Raw genomic sequence first — 18,158 nt, 5'->3', positions numbered from 1 at the left:
GCCTGGACTTGAATTTGTGATGCTCCTGCCTCAGCCTGCCTCAGAGAGCTGGGATGACAGGTGTGAGCCACCACACTTGGCAAAAGTAATTCATTATTTAACTTCTCTACAACGCTTCCTGTGTGCCAGTACTAAAAATCCTATCAGAGTCGTGTTTTAAGCAGCTTACCTCTTTCTCACCCCCTCCTTTTTCTGATAGAGATAGATAGATAGATAGATAAATAGATAGACAGACAGACAGACAGACAGATGATAGGTAGGTGTGTGTGCCTGCCTATGTCAATAGTCTGTGTAATATTCAAGTGCATCCTGACCTGCAGCTACATCAGGTAGGAACTGTCAGGAGGGTGTCAAAGTGGTAGGATTGATAGCAAAGAAAGGATAGTTAAAACTAACTCTCCATGATTTCATAGTTTCTTTGTTCACAACTTTGTGTGTGAAAGTACAGGTTTTCTTCCTCAACTACAGAATGAAACACTCCCTTCAGCAAACCAGCTTTGTTTGCGGTTCACACTCTTCCTGAGCCAACATGAATGAACATATGGGGCCAAGCTCCTGGAGTAAGAGTGCATTTATTCACTTAAGTCCATTAATATAATTTAACTCAACTTTAAGATGAGGCCAGAGGTGTGGCTCAGTGGCAAAGTAGGTGTTTAAGGCCCTAGATTCAGTCCCCAGCATTGAGGAAGGAAGGGAAGGAGAGAAAGAGGGAGAGAGAGCAGGAGGAAGGGAGGGAGAGGGAAGGAGGATAAAAATAATTCATTTAAAAGTTACGCCAGATTAGAGGCTAGGATGTAGCTCTGTGGTTGGAGCACCTGCTTTGCATGCATGAGGCCCTGAGTTTGATCTGCAGCACCACAAGAGAAAGAAAAAAAGGTAGAGAGAACTCATCTAAAAGTTACAAAAATTCAGGGCCTGGGGATATAGCTCTGTGGTTGAACACTCACTTACACATACTAGGACTTGGGTTGAATCCCTAGGACTGGAAAAAAATGTTACAGCAATAAATAAGGTAAAGCTCAGAGATGAACTGCCTGGCCAAGCCCTTCCTGAATGCCAGAACTCATAAAATTGGGAGCAACCCAAAATGATTGATTCTAGCCACCAAGTTTTAGGATAGCTTGTGCAGTGAAACACCAAAACAGAGTTCCTACAGTGGCTCTACAGCCAGTCTTCTAACTGAGCAGGATTACTTGCTTTGAATGCTTTTAAAATCCCCTGGAGAACAGCATCATATCTCACCAAGGTCTTAGAGAGAGCAGGCTTGGCTAGGGTCACTTGCTCTGCCACTACGGGCCACCCCCAGGGTCACCCTATCTGAAGGGTCCCCAGAACTTTCTTGAAGGTAATAAATTCACCAGTACCTTATAAATGCATCAAGGTATGCTGAATAGTTCACCCTTATTCCTTCGTTTCCTTCCCCCTCCATCTCCAGCCTCAGCTGAGTCCTGGATTCGTGGGCTCTGACCTCATTCCACTCAGAAACTAGCAAATGGAGAGACTGACCAAGAAACCTGTCATCAGGCGGGACTTTTGTGAAATGGCTAATTAGCCATTTCATATTCTTGTTATTTCTTTTGCGATTCATGTTAAAAATATGTTCCATGGATGCCAGCTTGCTAGGATGCAAGGAGCCTGTGTCACTCAACAGCCATTCAGTGAAATAATAAATATCTGCATCAGCAGCGCTGGCCTCCAGCCTCAGTTCCTCCCCACACACCCCCGTGACCATATAGTCAGGCTCCTGCACCAGAGAGGAATTTGCTGGCCCAGGAAGCAGGCTCTGCAAAGGGCTCTGCACAGGTCTCCTTGGGCTGTCTCTGTGCCACCCATGTCTGAGGTCACCTGAGATGAGTGTGAAAGGCTGTCACCATTAAGGCACTGTTTCCACACGCAGCAAATCTCTTGAGTGAAAAATCAGCAACAGAGTTCCTAAGGGGACGATGCCATTTCGTCCACTAAGCCACATCAGCTGGAGCTGGAAGGCATCTGGCTCACATCTGTGGAACAGCTTGGACCAGGACCGTGTGTTCTGTCAGCTTTAGGTGGGGCTCACTCTCGGGCCCTCGCCAAGACTTCAGCTGGGTCCTCCCTGCTCCCCACCCTGGCCTGCATTAATCCTATTGACTGAGCATCTCAGGAAAGAAACAGTAACTTCCCCAAGAGGCTCACCCTTCCTCATCTATTAGGAAATCAGTAGGGAACCATCAAAATATGACAGAGGAAGACGTGGTGCGGCAACCAGGAATACAGTCATCAGCCTCATGAGAGCAACCTGAAGGAGGCCTACTTACCAGGTGGGGTGTTGGTGGGAGATGATGGGAGATAGAAAAGACCAAAGCAGGAAGTGTCTGGCCTCTTGTCCCACACCACAACAAATCTGGATTTTCATTTAGGACTCAGGATTTTAATCCTAAAACTGGAGATTTCAAAGAAATAACAAAACTCCATAGTGACACTAGAATTACCCCAGATCTGTCTGCACTCAGACAGTCAGAAACACTAATGCTTTTTCTAGAACTTTCTGAACAGAGTTTTAATTGGATTTCTGCTTCTTTTTGCTTCCCAAGGAGTGGGTTTTTACTTCACAGGAACTTCACATTAGAAAACTTCACATTAGAAAATATCAGTTACTTGATCTTACAGCCATATGTAAATGACAGTAAACAGTGCCACTGAAAAAAATCAAGCCTCATATGACAGAAAATGAGCAGAAAGGGTAGAACTAAAGCAAGTGGTTTTGTTATTCCTTCACGAACCTGATGAGATGAAGGAAGTTCGTGAAATATTCTAACCATGTTTTTCTTTTTCCTTTTGACTTTTTAAAGCCATTTTATGAATCCAACGTCTACAAACCATTTATTAAAGTCCTTTATTTTGATTGACTATCATTTCCACACAAAGAACTGAAGTATTTCACAAATAGCTTTTTGTTCATATCATCAGTGCTGTCTATGTAACAAGGTAATTGATTTTTTTGTTTTTATTTTTTTAAAACTTATTAAACTAAAATTCACATAACACACAATTTACAAACTTAAAATGTAGAATTCAATAGCTTTTAGCACATTGACAGAGTTGTACACTATAACCACAACGAAACTTAGGTCATTTTTGTTATCCCAAAGCAAAACACTCTTCTTACTGTCTGTCAGCTCCCAATCCTTCCCCCCAAATCTAGGCAACCACTGAGCTACTATCTTCATAGATTTTTCCATTCTGGAAATTTATTTATTTTTTTTCAAAATAGACCATGCTCAAAACAACAATAAAGACCTTAACATAGCATCAGTGCTGGCTGCACAACAAGGTGATTGATTTTAGAGTCATGCTTTTCTCATACAATATGAGTCTTCCTTGAAATCTTAACTGTAGTCAGTACTTTGTGATCATTTGGTATAAATTTGAAGAGTGATATTTTTTCTCTTCTTGCAGAATTTTTTATTCCCAAATTCATCAGGAATGCAAGAAGAATTCATGTGTTTCATAATTTCTTTTCCTGACACTGCAAACATTAGCCAAAGAAACCAAATTTACTTTACTTTAGAACTACATATATATCCTCCGGAGAAGATCCCTGAGACACAATCTAGCAAAGCAGAATAACAATGTGACAACAAATGGACTCTGGATTGTTTGAATTAAGTTTTTTAAAATGGCCTTTGCAGGAGATGATGCATTCTTCATCACTGTGTGTTTTATGGTGTTGAGAATCTAGCCCCGGGCCTTGTGCACACTAGGGAAGCACTTTACCACTGAGCTACATCCTCAGCTCTATTCACCACTGTTTTAAGTTGCAATTTCATACTAAAAAAAAGTAAAATACTCCTGGAAAACAACATAATGGTTAATTATAGAACTTTGATTAAAAATATATATATGGTGCAGTCCTCTAAAGCCTTTTAAAATGGGGACAATCTGTATTTATAGATTTTGATAGCAAAATGTGCTCTTGATACATTGACAAGTGAAAAAGTAGTTTAGACTATATATTATAAATGGATAATTTGGCTTCTAAAAAGTAGGTGTATGTTCACAGAAAAATATCTAGACAAATATACAGTGGACCCTTGACTTATGAACTCAATTCATTCTTGAGGACTGGTTGTAACTCAAGTTGGTCAATGAAGACTCAGACTCCTCTACACAGCCTTCAAAGTCTCTCTCTATTCAGGCAGATCTCAGTCCGCTTAGAGAGACATTGGCCCAGGATTTCTCAATTAACCCCACACAGGAAAGGATGTTGTAATGTTCCTTCCAGAACTCTTTAAGGTTAAATTTGTATCTGAGACCATCTGGAAGCACAAGTGGCTGGCATTCAGGTTGTAACTCAAGACTTTGGTCACAAGTTAAAACTAAAATTCCAGTCATAGCCCAAGTTGTTCGAATGTCAAGCCCGTCATAACTCAAGGGTACACCATATGTACCAATGGTACCAGTGGTTTTCCTCGAGTGCTGAGTAGAATTGTGAGTGTTATTTATTTTATTCTTTAAACTTTTCTTTGTGATGTGACTTTAATTTTAATTTAAAATACCCATTACTTTGTGCTAAAAAGAATTGTATTTTTTTTTTTTTTGGTACCAGGGATTGAACTCAGGTCCTTGCGCTAAGGCAGCAGGTGGCGAAACCACTGAGCTAAATCCCTGGCCCAAGAATTGTATTTTTAATGAAAATATTTTTCCTTAAAATTTGAATTTATTTGCACATTATTAAATTGTGTTGGCTTATTCCTTCATACAACACTACAGATCCTGGGATGGCCAAAAAAGAAAGTCTCTCTCCTCAAAAATACCATTACAGAGGAAGAGAGTGCAAGAGAAAATTGGTACAGGTTATAAGGGTATGTTCACAATACAAGCAGTAATGAATACCAATGGGCCACATATCCAGGGCGTTTTAAACTTCTTGACCCAAATGTGTTTTGGAAATTTTATAGAAGCATTTTATTAACTAGAACACTCCCAAGTTAACTGAATTCCACAGTGAGTTAATTTCCTGAGAACCACAGGCTTGTGCCTTCTTATGGTCAATCTGTGTCCTTCTTATTGTCTTTGGAGTCCACTCAGTACAGTGGCAGATGCCTTACAGTGGCTGAATAAAGGGGCTTATTATTATTGAATGATATAATAGAGGTAGCTTATATGCATATGAAGCTGCTTCTTCTGGGTTTTTATTGTTGTTGCTATTGTACTAAGAATTGAAGCCAGGGCCTTTGCAATGACCTCCATCCCCAGTTGTTTTTATTTTTATTTTTGAGGATGTTGCTAAGTTGCCAAGTTGCCCAAGCTGTTAGGAACTTTGGATTTTACTGCCTCACCTTCCCAGAATTCGGGGATTACAGGAGCACCCCACCAAGCCCAGAGAAGCTTGCGCTTGTAAGCTATCAATATTCAGTCACACCTGCTTGGAAGTAACTGAGACAACAGTTCTCTTTATAACTAAAAGTGTTAACAACTATATTCTATTCCGGCTTGGAACTGGGATCATTATTATTTCCCTTGATTGACCCACAAGATTAACATGTTACATAACTTTATCTTTAATTAATCAAATTTAAACGGGCATCAGAATGTTAGGTGAATAGTAATAGAATACATTTCATCTGGAAATTGACATCTTTTCACATATTTTCTTTGACTACTTACTATTTAATGTGAATACATTAACTTTTTTCTTTCACCACAATCAAGTCAATTTTTACATAAAATTTTATTTTCTGCAAAGTATTCTTGATGATAGATATAACATTCTTTTCACACATAGCATTGTAACTAGTATTGTTTGCTGCTGTCATTGAATTACATTCATTAAATAGAGGTATTAATTTTTGCAAAGAAAGAATCCTGGGAGGTAATAAGAATGAGATGTTCTTCACATTTTCACTGTCAGCCAACATGATAGCTTTCAAAGAGAAAGAGAGAACAAACATGTGTACACAAGTTTCTCTTTGGACTTTCTCAGAGTTTTCAATCTGTGAATCAGCCTCATACACATAAAGTAATCTCTTTATTACACATTTTAATTCCCATCTCCAAACAATAGCAAAATAGAATAGCCACCTACAACTCTCAACAATTTGAAAAAAGAAAGGGAGAATTATTTCTCTAATATTCTTCTTCTTTAAATTCATTGTGAATAAGGTAGTAGAAATGGAGAATATATAACATATACTATTCCAAAGCAGAGGCTCTCAGCATCCCGGTGCCTCTCTCTTGTCCTGCTGCTCTGTTTGTATTCTCTCTCTCTCTCTTCCCTTCTTCCCCCTCTCCCTCTTACACACACACACACACACACACACACACACACAAGCGTGCACAACATTACAGTTGTTAGGAATTTACCAAAGGACAACACCAGTAATAAACATGAAGATATTCATTGCACTTAATTCACTCTAAGAATATATTGAAATTATGTGCTAGAAAAATCTAAACTCAGACCTCTGAGTCCAGTACAGGGAACTCTTCCACATGGCATGTGAAGCCAGAAGTTGATAAGACACAGCCCTGACATGTTACTTATGAGAGAGCTAAAGGTAACTACTCCTAGCTTCCTTCCACATTTAAGCACACAATTGAGAAATGGATCCTTTCTTGAGTTAGAGAATCACAAACAGGAAACGGAGCAAAAAGTCCTTTTAACACTTACATCTTATTTTTACTTTTGTTGTTATCTAATAATGTCCAAAGTAACACTAAATATTGGGTGCTGATTGACAAAAAAAAAATCAGAGAAATGAAAATTCTTACATTTAATTTTGTTTAAAAGTATTAACATTTTCTTCCTTTTATTGATTGATTTGATTTGATTTTGGCAGTTTCCAGCATGAACTGTCACCTTCTTAGGGTAAAACACTGCTTTTTATTTGAGGTCTCTTTTTTCAAAGAAATGATGAGACCCTGACTGAAGAGAACAACAGTTTGCTTTCCAGATGCCGTCTGCCACACTCTCATAAAGTTTCCTTCATTCCCTATGTGAGAGAAGTTTGCTAGACTCTACCTTTCCACACCCAATAATTCACCCTTCCAGTCCGCTTGCAAGTATTTATCAGATTGGGACCTTTTTTCCCCTGATTATTTAAAATTCTTCATTGCAGTTACTTCCTCTGAAACAGACCACCTCTTTCATTAGAAATATTTATGGGAAATAATATATTTGTACAGTTGAAAACATCACTGTTTTGCTAAGTCAGTTCTTCTCTCAATGCAAATATGCTGTTAGAAGACTTTACTCAACAACACTCGCTAATGGAAAGCACCAATCAAAACTTTTCTACAGCAGTAAATTTTTATATTTTTAAACCACTGGATTCCAATTAAATGTATTTAATATAGCAAGCTTTGATTAAACAAATTTAAAAAGAGAGATTATGTATACAGCCCTGTGGAAAACAAGGCAGGTTAGGTATGCAGGCACTTGTATATTCTTAATAGAAGTCTTTACCTGAAGGTAAAACCCAATAAAGTATACCCTATAATGTGCCTTGGACTCTCTGTTGATTTACCTGGGTTACACCGTCAGCAGAAATCAACTTTACCAGGTACACACCATGCTTATATATTTAATGCATATAAAATGCATATAAAAGATCCTTTTTTCTTTTTATAAAGAATTACTGAATTTCATTAGGGCATATTTTTCTCTAAAAAGTTCTTTGTTAACCATGGGACATACTGATTGCAAGTAAAGGAAGTTACAGCAGTGTGCCCATGTTTATAAAGGGAGGGAAAAGCCTTAACGTGACCCTATGATTTCAATGAAGGGAAAACCATAAACACAAGGTTTGACCTTACTCTAATATACATTATTAAGATCTTTCAAAGATTCTTCTTGCTCTCACTGACACATAAATATTTTCCTAAATGATTCAAAAGAGATGTTATGTTATTTAATTGAAGTCTATGAGGAAAGGTCTGGGAATAGATGGGTGAAAATCATCAGGGACTGTTTTTTAAAAGGGAGTATTTTCCTCATCTGAGGATATTTTAACACAACATCTTTGCACATTTCCAGTAAAAATTTTACAAACCTTTCATATGTGCCCCCCCCATATTCAAGTTTTGGGATTAGTTGCAGCCTTAGAAAAATATTTAATTATCTTTGCTCTGTGACATGGCATAATGAATCTAGGTTGAGTTTCTTTAGGAAATATAAGCAGCCTCTTGACAACTGAGAAATCTCCCAGACACTCATTCCTGTCAGAGTTTTCCAAAACCACACATAAGCAGAGGCCACAGAGGTGTGGACAGCAGACAAGAGGAGAACACGGCCTCCCTCCCCCACCTTTGTTGTGTTTGGGTAAGAAATGTGTTTATGGCTCCATCTCCCTGAGTGTTTAAATGACCCTCTTGTGCAAATTAGGAGTGTTTCAGTGCAAATTATGAGTGCAGAGACCCTTCTTTATCATTTCCAACTGTTTGATCTATTGTTTGTTCTCGTTCCCCAACCATCTTTGAGAGCTGCATAAAGCCAGCCAGTTTTGGGGTTTGAAGTCATTGGATTAAAACTGTAGTTGAAGTCCTCCAGTACTTTTCCTTTCCCTCCAAATTTATATTACTTTACAAAGCACTCCCTGAAATCCTGCACTTTTAAAGGTGAAAAAGGAAAGGAGAGATAGGTGACATTAGCCAACTAAAGCAAACATCCTTTTGAACCCCAAGATTTAGAAAACAAAAACTACAGAAAAAAATTTATTTTGCCCTGGGCCTCTATTTTAGGAGAGGCTCGGTGAAGCACAAAGGAAACGCAGATCTTTGCTGCAGCTGGGATGAGAAGCACAGCGCAGGCCCCCGGGGGTGTCAGGGAGGCGAACCCCAGATGGCAGAGCTGACGCCCTGTCGGGTTTCCCCACAGGCTTTTCGAACCCCCGAGCAGGGGAGAAGTGGCCCACTGGGCTTCGAGTCAGAAGGAGGGCCTGAGAGCATTGACAGCTGAGGCACGGAAGTCCTGGGTCTCTGCTCCTAAGGCCTGCGACTGTCACCTCCCACCTCTCAGCAGGAAAGCCAAGGGACCCGCTGTGCTCCGAGGAGTCCGTCCGCCGTCCCAGATGATCCCTGGCAGCCTTGGTGGGCGTCCCGGGGAGGGAGCAAGGTCGCCTTGCGGGGATACCTTCGGGGATACCTGCCCTCGGCACCTGCTGGGCTCCTCCCGGGTCTCGCGGCCGTTTCCTCAGCCCGTGCGCCCTCTGCCGCTGCGATGACAAAATTTACACAGAGCCAGAATCCACGGAGGGAAACGGCAGCCTTGTCCAGCCCGGCTTTGGTCCTGCAGCAAGCAGGCTGGGCTGCTGCCTCCAGAAAACGCCGGCCTGGGCCCCGCCCGGGAATGTCGTTCTCACCTCAATGTGTGAAAGAGCAGAACCGAAGGTCCCAGTCTCCCTGGGCAATGTGTCACACAATTCCCGTCCCTAATAGATTGCCAGGGACCTGGGATTCCAAAGGGAGGCCTTGGGGAGGAGCATTCCAGCCCCCATTCTCTCTCCAGATCCTCCTGTCCTTCTCTCTGGGCCTAAACACACGCATGCCCCCCACGAGTTCTTTTCTTTACCTGTCCACAGTCTCTACCACATTCTTAACCTCACATGATACTTTTCCATAAGTCAACCCCACTAAGCTAATGTCCTATCATTAGTTATGCCATCAGACACTAATCTAGATACCACTGTGGAAGGTTCGTAGATGTTACTGAAGTCACTTAGGTGACTTTAATTAAGGGCGATTACACTGCATCCTGTGAATGGGCCTGACTTAATCAGCATGAAGCCCTCACAATCAGAGATCTCAGAGAGGCAGAGGAATCCCACAGGTGGACACCTTCAGCCGGGCCCACAAGAGTTCCATTCTGCTTCCCATCTTCCCGTCCTGACTGCAATGAATTTCAGGCCTGCTTAGCCAGCTCCACAGTAGTGCAAGCAGCCAATTAATCTATATATCGGTTGTACGTCTCCAGTTGAACTCTAGCTGATGCAACCCATGCAGCCCAAATCAGGAAAAAACATTAAGAAATTCAGAGTGCAAGAAGACTGCCATCCCCCTTCAACCATCGGTGTAATGATTTTCCAAATGTCTGCTGGTGGTAGACACCAGCCAGGGGCTGAACTCCGGAGATGCAAAGAAGGACAGAGCAGATGTGGTTACACCCTTATTTAGGCTTCAGTATCTGCTGCTACATTAGAGACTAAAAGTTAGGTATAGAGTGAGACAGCATGACTGGCATGGTGAGTGCCTATGAACTCACACACTGAACAGCTTTCAAACCTGGCTTAGCAGCCAGCTTTAATGAAGGGTCCATGGTGGGTATTGATCACATGGTTGGAGCTATGCAAAAACAGTAGGAGGAGGAGGAGGATGCAGAGAAGCAGACAGCAATCTTTGCCTGGGGGGCCCTCAGTCTATTACCACTGAAAGTAAAATACATGTTTGCCCCACTGCCAAACCTCCTGAGTCATCCAGCCCATAGTGAGTTTTCTTTGCGCTTACTGTTTCTATATATGGGAAAGGAGTGGTGCTTACCGATAATGGACCAGAGCTGTACAGTGTTGGCAAAAGCAAGCTCAGCCAGGTTGGAAAAAAGGAGCCTCCTCTCCAGATTGATCAGCAAGACCAGTGGTCCTAGGTCACCCTGGGGAGTTCAATAAAAGACCTCATCTCTTCTCTAACATCTCTTACCTCCACCTGAAAGATCCAGTCCAATTCCCTGACCACAATAACACTGCACATTTCCATCCAACAAATACACCCACCATGCTACAAGTCTACCCTCTACAACCAGGTGTCCCAAATTTGTTCTTACAATCACTGTGGCTTGGAAATAAATTGCTATATTCAGTAATAACTTCCGTGGGTGTCTGGGTGATTTCTCCAGGGAAGATTTGCCTTTCAGGCTCTTTTCTATTTGAAATTCATTCCTTCCTTTAAACTCATTTACCATTCTTTCCTGATTTTACTTCCTGTTAGTCTGTTTCTTCTCAGCCCTCTTTGAGGAATGACCTCCCTACTCCAGTCTTCATGGGTGTAAAGTAAGTATGTTCAAGGGTCCTGTCCTAGCCACCTTCCAACTGGATCCATCCCCTCTTCTTGTGAAATGAACAGTGCTCTGATGACCCATGTCATAACTCTGGCTTGGGCCTTTTTCCTAAACCCATGTGTCCTCTTGCAGTGGTCACTGAATGTACCATGAGCACCACCAATCTAACATGTCCCCCAAAGAACTCACCGTCTTCTTTCCCTTTCTTCTAACTGGCTGAATGAATGGTGCCAGAAACTGTGTTTTCCCCAGAGCCCATGCCAGGAACTCAAGAAGTACCGCACATTTGCTCTTGCTCACCCCAACATCCAGTTGGTATCTGAGGTTTGCGGGTTCACTGTAGAGTGTCTCTAGTCTCTGCTTCTTCTCAGAGTCCTTCATAGACTTAGGCTTTTGAAAATCTCATCTCCTGGGCAAGTGGCTTCCTACTGATATTCCTTCCTGCGTATCTCTGCTCTCTCCCCTTCACCTTCCTAGAGTGCAAATCCCTCTGTGATATCTTCCTGCTTTAAAAGGGTCAGTAACAGAATTTTCTTCTTTGTAAAGTCTGGAGAGTATTCCATTGTTATATATACCACATTTTCTGTCATTTGCAACAGCATAGATGAATCTAGAAAACATATTAAATGAAATAAGCCAGGCACAAAAAGACAAAAACTGCATGATCTCACTTCTATGTGAAATCTCGAAAAAGCTGAACTCATAGAAGTAGGGAGTAGAATGGTGGTTATCAAGGGTGGGGGCTGATGAAAAAGGGGAGATGAAGTAAAGGATACAAAGTTCAGTTGGGAAAATAGGTTCTGGTGATCACAGCACAGTGACCATAGTTAATAATAATGTATTGCATGTTTTAAAATTACTGATAGAGTAGATGCTTCATGTTCTCATCACAGAGAAATGCTAAGTATGTGCAGAGATGGATATGTTAATTAGCTTAATTTAATCATTCCACAGTGGATACATATATGATAACAACACATCATACTCCATAAATGTATATCATTTTAATTTGTCAACTAAAGCTAAATTTAAATATTCTGAGCAGGGTATGGTAGTGCACAGCTGTAATCCCAGCACTCCGGAGGCTGAGGCAGGAGGATCATCTCTCATTTGAGGCCAGCCTGGGCTATATAGTGAGTCCAGGCTAGCCTGAACTACATAGCAAGACCCTGTCTGAAGAAGAAAAAATAAAACCTAATTTAAAAATTTTTAAAGTGCCAAAGCTTTCTTTGACCTCTCCTTACCCACCTTCCTGCACATGGGTAGCTGGCCTCTGTGTTCCCTTTGTATCCTAAGCTTATACCCATGGTAACACTTAGCCCAGTGTAGCATATTCTTTTTAATGAAATATTTCAAACATACAGAAAGGTGCAAAACACCTAATACAATACACACTCACATACCCACACCTAAAATTGATCAAAGTTTTGACATATTGATTTCATTACTTCTTTCTAAGAGAAATTCACCATAATAAATATAGCTGAGATCTCTTGGGGATCCATCTTTTAGTGAACCCACTGCTGCTCAAGTTCATAGTAGGTTTTCATGCGTAGCTCTGGCACTTGACCATCAGCTTCCCAAGAATAGCTTCCTTCTCTTGTTCATCTTGTAATCCTCAGCACTTGCTAATTCTTAGCACCTAAAGATTAAACATTGACTGAATAAATGGACAAGTTATTTCACACCCACTACTCCTCTGGACCATCCTTCATGACATTAGAATGCAATCTCTTTAAATTTGCCTGATTAATGTAATATGATTAATGTAATATTAATGCAATAGAGGCATTTGAATCTAATAAGTTATTACTTCTGTTCTCCAAGTGTGTCACCTTAAACAAGTGATTCTTTATCTGAAACGCACATTGGAATTGACTGGGGAGATATTAAAGTCCTGGTATCTGGATTCCACTTCAGGAAATTCCTATGCAGTGGGTGAGCTGTCTCCTACACCTTGGGGTATTACAAGCTTTCTGAGTACTTACAATGTGCAACCGAGTCTGAGAGTCTCCATCACTTCCTACTTGGTATGGCCATCAATGTCATCACCATTAGGACTGGTACCAGCAATGAGCACTAACTATATCCTCTTTATGTACATTATTTATTTCTCACCACAACCAAAGTAATTTTATTATTCCCATTTTACAGATGAAGAAACTGACTATGAGGGCAGTTAAATAAATTGCCCAAAGTCAAATAGCTTATTAAGTGATACAGGGAGGATACAATAAATTTTTTTTCTCCTTCAAAGCCAGTAGTCTTGAACCAACTTGAGTTCCCCTGGGAAAATACATATCCTCTTTAGCCAATGCTCTGAGAACGTGAGTTCCAAAAGCAGAGCCTCACTGTTTAACGGTGGCGTGGGGCCCTGTTTACCAGCTCCCACTGTGATCCTAATCTCATTCTCAACCTTGGCTGCAGCTCTTGCAAAGCCTGGAATGGGAAGATACCCACCCAAAGAGAGAGCTGAAGCCTGGCATTTCCGTTGCTCTCTCGGTCCTCTTCCTGTTTTGAGTCCTTTGTTGAAACTCGCCATAAGCTCCTTCTCTAAGTGGTTGCCAGACACTCCAAAATGAAGCTCACTCTTGTCTTTGACCACTATACCCTCTTGGATAACAGGAATTACTCCTCTCAGTTACATTCTTTAGCACTTTTCCTCCCTCCTTTCTCATGCTGATTGCTTTGTCCCTTGCTCTCTGTCCCTCTTCTTTTGCTGGGCTGCCATGCTATCACTGCACCCCAAAACATGGAAGACTTACAGTTTCAGATTACACACCACCCTCTTCTTTATATTGTGAATACTCTAACTCCACTTTAATTAAAATACATTTATAGATATTTGTATAGCTGTGTCTAGCACAGTGTCTCAAAGTGTATTCCTCAAATTTAACAATGATTGGGCCGGAGACTTAGCTCAGTGGTTTCATCACCTGCTGCACAAGTGCAAGGACCTGAGTTCGATCCCCAGTACCAAAAATAAAAAATTTAATAATGATTATTTCTAGATGGTAATGTTGGGTGCGATTTTTCTCATACATGTCACACTATTGCATACCAGTATTTACTCAGTATATTTATCTCTTTATGTACATCACCCAATGCTTTCAACAATAGTGTTGACCAACAGGATTTTGCTGAAGGAGAGATCAAGATACATCATTTTGGAATCACAGAACACAATAACTTGAAAGGATCTTAACGATTCCCTACAACAAGGGTGCTGCTATAGCAGAAGACCTCAAAACTGAAAAACATGGCACTGATTCAGCAGGTAGACAGTAAGCAGAGAGGAAATTGTTGTTGACTTTTGGAAAAATGGTGCCATGATATTCAGTCTATTGCCTCCCATAATATAGGGGACATTACTGTGGCCACGGCTCCACAGAAGAGTTGATGTAGACTATATGTGATGTGGTAATAGGAGAAGAAGAGCTCAAGAATGAAATGGCCATTTTGCAAGAAGAAACAAAATAAAATACATTCCAGAAATGTGAGGCTTGGTCGAGTTGGCTAAATGACTCCTTTTTTATTCCTTATAGTGAGAAAACATTTGAGTTGATCAAAAACAACTCAGAAGAAACATCAGACTAATGATGCAGTACCCAATAAATCTTTCCTAACTGAATCAAAAGATTCATGGCAGATCCTGTGAAAGGAGTAGCATTACCACCAAAGCAAACAGCACTGTTAAGCTGGGTCACAGAAGACCACGGAGTAAGAAAGCGAGGAAATGGAGATTAGATCATTTCTATGTGAGAATTGTGCGGGGTGAGGTTGCTGGCTCATAGAATTGACCAGAGTCGACAGATAAGAAAACTGCTCTTGAGTTGAAAGAGGCTCTCTTGAGATTAAAATAACTCTGAGTGCAGATATTTTACAAGTAGAAAGAAGATGGACTGAGAAACCTATGGCACTCTGTGGAAGACATGTTTCCTAACACTCACTTCATATTTGATCAAGGGAAATAATGAAAGAAGAACAATCTTCTACAGGGTGGAACTAAAGGCTCTGGGCAAACTTGGACCTGATTAGTGACCAAACACTGCTGTCTTTCAGTTTTCTGTTGTTCAAAAGGTATTTGTGGTTGCCCTTTTCCTGTCCTGCTGATATACATTGAGTATGAATGGAGGAGAAGATAACTTGTCCTTTTAGGTCACAAGTCGCTGGACCATCGTGGGTTTCATCCTATCCTGATAGAGATACCATAGGCAGCATACTATAGCATACTATAGAGATACTATATGACCTAGACATTCTGCACGCTGAGCCGGAAGCAATGACTAGGTAGAGCTTCAGATTATAACTGTGGAGAGGTATTAGTTGTTTTATGTTCGCACAAAGATATATTGTTGTAGGGACATTTTCTACTCACCAAATATTCATTTATTTCCATGAATGCAAGACTTCTTGTAATCAGTCAGGGTCCTGTGGCTAGCTCTGACTCATGGGCTGTGTGGTGGTTAAGCTTAGATATTTCAACTTGAGTTGGGCGATGGAGGTGTGACCATGAGTACGTAAACGGTCCCTGGCCTACTCCTCTTTGACACTGTTCCATTGCGCTGTTGCTCTGCTCGCTGGCTGTCATGGGGTGAGCAGCTTTCCCCTGCTAAGCCCCTCTGTCATGATGTTCCTGCCTTGGAGCCAGCCAACCATGGACTGAATGTCCTGAAACTGAGAGCCAAATGAAGCCTCTCCCTCCTTAAGGTATGAGTGTCAAGTATTGTGTACTAGTGACAATAAGCTGACTATGAAGTGAAGATAAATGTTTGTCATTTCTGGACCAAAGCATTTAGAAGCTCGGGTGAAAACTGCCAGCTCTCTCTTCCCCTTCTATGACAGTATTTTTGTGACAGCATCAAAAATAGTCTTGACTATTGAGTTGCCACATAGAGAAGAGGTATTTTAGAAGGTGACCCAAATTGCACTGGAGTTTGTGTGAGTGAAAATCTTCTTTGTATTAATCCACCGGGGTTTTGAAGGTTTTTGTTCCTGCCCTCACCTAGCCTCTTCTATCTCTGACCAGGCCTTTGACTGCTGGAGTGCAATCTGCTATCTCCATGACTGTGAAGCCCAGAGAGCTGTGGCTGCCCACTTTTCTAATCTCACCAGAGAGGCAGATCCAATGATGGGCTCACCCTGGAGTCCATTAAGAAAATAATCAGACAACAGGAATGAATTTCCATTGCTTCTCATGGTCAACCCATAAGTACTAGTAGGTGATCCATCTTTCATTCATTCACTCTAACTGTTTATTGAGTTTCTACCATAAAGCATACACTTAAAGACACTAGAGATGTGGAGCCCAATGAACACAAGGTCCCAGTTCTCATGGGACTGACATTCCGGTGGGATAACCAAGGAAACAAAGAATGAGTAAGATCATTTCAGAGATGGATGAGTGCTGCTCAGACAGAAATCAGGCAGTGTGGAAGGAGGTGTGTGGGCAGTTGCAGGAGGTTTCTAGGAGGAGTGACAGTTAAGTTAAGACCTTAGTAACAGAGACTAGCCATGCGAAAAATGGGAGGCAAAACTTCCAGACAGTAGGAATCTCAGTTGCAAGATAAGGGGGCCCATGAGTTTTTGTTTGGTGGGTTTGTGTTTTCCATTCCACAGAGCTCTGAATTGGCCTGAATACTCCAGAGTAAAACAAAAAGGGAATGAAGCCAAAGAAGTAAATGGGGATCATTTAGAGACTCTTTTAAAACAGTCACAAGGTGGTTGGCATTTATTTTAAAGGCAGTTGGAAACAGTGAATGATTTTAAGGGGGAAAGTTATATGAATTTTTTCTTCTTTCTTTGTTTTGGAGGAGAGGGGATTATTGTGGATTCAACTCAGGGTACTATGGACTGAACTCAGTGCATGTGAGGCAAGCACTGTACCAATGAGCTCATGAGCGTCTCTCTCTCTCTCCTTCCCCCCACCACAGGCTCCTGCTAAACTGCCTAGGCCTACTTCTTGAAATTCTCCTGTCTCAGCCTCTTGAGTAGCTGAGATTATAAGTATGAGCCACTACACCCAGCTATGAGATTTGATTAGTGACTGATTAATTGGAAGCTGTGGCAGCAGCCAAGAGAGAAAGGAGATGGCAACCAGAGATACATGGGTATTTTGCAGAAGCAGCACTTGCAGGTGTGGTTTAATGTTGCACATAAGAAAAAAAGCAAATAAAATCAAGAATGTCTTCTAGGTTTTCAGCTTGAGTAACTGGAAAGCAAGTGCCCCATTCACTGAGATGGCAATATCAAGAATCAAAGTTGGACAATTTTTCATATTCTTGACACAATGAAGAGGGAGCAGTTTAAAAGTTTTCAGCACAAAGAAATGCTAATTACTTTAGCATAATCAATACACTTTTATATATGTATCAAATCGTTGCACTGTACCATTAAAAAAATCAAAGCAGGAGAGCTCTACGTTCGAGGTGCATAGTAGGCATTCACGTGACTGCAGGAGGGAAGCAGGTGTAGGGTTAGGCCTTGCATATAAATTTGGGGCCCATAAGTGTATAAATGTTATTTAAAGCCCAGAACTGAATGAGATCACTTGAGAAGAGAGTGTAAATACAGAAGAGGTCCAGGGACTGAGGCTGTGTTTCCAGCATCGATCCGGAGGTCGGCAAGAGGAGGAGCCACCCTTTCTGAATAGGGAGACCTTTTTCACTCCAAAGGGCTGTTAGCGTTTTAAAAGATGTCTTAAGATTTATAGATTTTTCCACGTATCTTAGTAATAAATGTTACAGCAGAATCTCCTGTGAGTTTTAAGTCACATGTGTCACCAGGAGGGTGAAAAATGCATGCAGCTCAGGGTCAGAAAACCCTGGAAGCTTTCAGCTGCTCTGCCTGTCTCTGGTGATGTGAAGAACGGAAGTCGCAGACTGGCTCCTCTGTAACTTGGAAGTAGGACGGCCTCTTCACTGGGCTGATGTCAGAGTTAAAGGTGGCCAGGGATGTGGATGGGTTTTGTGCACTCCACAGTTCATTCAGTAGCCCCTGGCTGTATGTGGCTATTTAAACTCAAATTAAATCCAATTAAATAGTCAGGTCTTAGCTAGGCCTGATGGCACAAGCTTGTAATCCCAGCTCTCTGGGAGACTGAGGAAGGAGGACCACAAGTTCCTCCTCAGCC

At 41.3% G+C, this 18,158-nt stretch overlaps 1 long non-coding RNA gene across 1 annotated transcript in view; it reads right to left on the bottom strand.

Annotated features, from left to right (window-relative positions):
- LOC147829209 (uncharacterized) overlaps positions 1-18,158 on the bottom strand; it is a 115,622-nt gene that overhangs the window by 18,518 nt on the left and 78,946 nt on the right. Inside the window, exon 3 of the long non-coding RNA XR_015449313.1 lies at positions 1-18,158. This exon is cut by the window's left edge and continues 18,518 nt beyond it; it is cut by the window's right edge and continues 35,449 nt beyond it. This is a non-coding gene — a long non-coding RNA (uncharacterized LOC147829209).

Source organism: Heterocephalus glaber, unplaced genomic scaffold (assembly GCF_053883595.1).
Source record: "Heterocephalus glaber isolate CG9 unplaced genomic scaffold, H.glaber_assembly_v1.0 deba00000676, whole genome shotgun sequence".
NCBI lineage: Eukaryota > Metazoa > Chordata > Mammalia > Rodentia > Bathyergidae > Heterocephalus > Heterocephalus glaber.
Note: the sequence above shows the minus strand (reverse complement) of the source record. Positions and strands in the feature narration are given on the sequence as shown.